This window comes from Acyrthosiphon pisum, chromosome A1 (genome assembly GCF_005508785.2).
Source record: "Acyrthosiphon pisum isolate AL4f chromosome A1, pea_aphid_22Mar2018_4r6ur, whole genome shotgun sequence".
In the NCBI taxonomy this organism is placed as follows: Eukaryota; Metazoa; Arthropoda; class Insecta; order Hemiptera; family Aphididae; genus Acyrthosiphon; species Acyrthosiphon pisum.
In genome coordinates this window covers 134,752,918-134,754,498 of record NC_042494.1, presented here as the reverse complement: position 1 = coordinate 134,754,498, position 1,581 = coordinate 134,752,918, and positions in this window count along the sequence as shown.

Below are 1,581 nucleotides of genomic sequence, written 5' to 3'. Positions count from 1 at the left end.
TTTACTGAATGTTTATATTAGCATTTCCTATACACCATACAATTTTGAAAATATTTTGACTCTTTTTGAGCTGTTTACGGACATTTTCAAATTTTAATTGAAAAATTATTTTGTAGTTAAAAATTTATAAAATGTTCATTTTTTGTATCTAAGAATTGAACATTTAAAACAAGATTCCACGTAAGTAATTAATTTTGTTACCAAAAAATCTAAAAAATACATAAGCACAGTTTATTTTTATAGTCATTTTAAGTACAAATTTGGACGAAATTACATATTAAAAACCTAGGATAACTATTTTAGTTATTTTGTTGTGATTGTATAATATTATTCGTGGGTACTTGAAACTTCTATTCGTTGCTCGTTAAATGTGCCAACTCAAACTTTGTTCAATTCGTTATTTAATATTCAGTGTATGGTGTTCAAAATTTATCTTAACTTTTCCATTGCTCGGAATAAAAATTCTGATTCGCAGTAGTATATTATCAGGTATAGGCAATCTACCTGCGGTAGATTGCGGACCCCGTGCCGTTTGTAAGTAAGTGTATGATTTAACTCTAAAGTATCAAAGTTATATCAAGTTTGTCATCTTTACTTAATTCCACCTACAGTGAATTAATATAATCAATTAATACAATATCCTAACCTAATCTAACGGACTAATACTAGATGAATAAAAAAAACCTTCTTCCCAGACTCCAGAGGTCTAATCTACACACAAACATTCATTTTTAGCAAAAACAGTTGTAGGCACTGTGATCAATTGACATATCGTAACAGAAAGCAGCTCGATTCAAACCTGCACCATTGTTAGTCGAATGTCGCGGGTTTGTCTTAACCGAATTCTTTCACGTTCATAGGCAGTACGATTAGATTGATAATTAATTTGATTCGTTGCGTTTCGGGTTCTTCTGCAATTTGTCCGCCGCCTTATAAGAGGCATATTTAGTAAGTCACAAACACACAAAACTTTTTTAGTTTATAGACATTTGTGACTTTTAGATTTAGTAATATTATAGATGCACAGCAAAGAGACGCTTACATTTTACCACAGACAATTAACATTTTACCATAGACCATATTGTATAACATAATACCATTTTTGAATAATGTTGAATAAGCGATTATTATTATTATTATTGCTATAGTTATTTGTTATGACATAAATATTACAATAAAATAATAATACAAATCAACAACATGCCCGATTAACCAATAGCAACCAATATATATAATACACTGTTGCGCCACTGTTTCACTTTTCCAGATTTCTTACTTTTCTGGTGGATTTTCCTAAATTTAAATTTAAAATTTTCTCTCCGTTAGAACCATCCCCCCGTACTTCAAAGATATTATAAAAAAAGAATTAGCGAAATTGGTTCAGCTGCTCTCGAGATTTGCGCTTAGCAACACATTCAGCGATTCATTTTTATATTATAGATACCTTAAAAAACCCATCAGTGCTTATAGACGCATAATAATAATACTGATTGAATATGTATATGTACAATAACAAATCGTCGATGTATATAATAAATGGTTTGTTTATTCTCGTGGCACCGAATTAAAACGATTCAACTA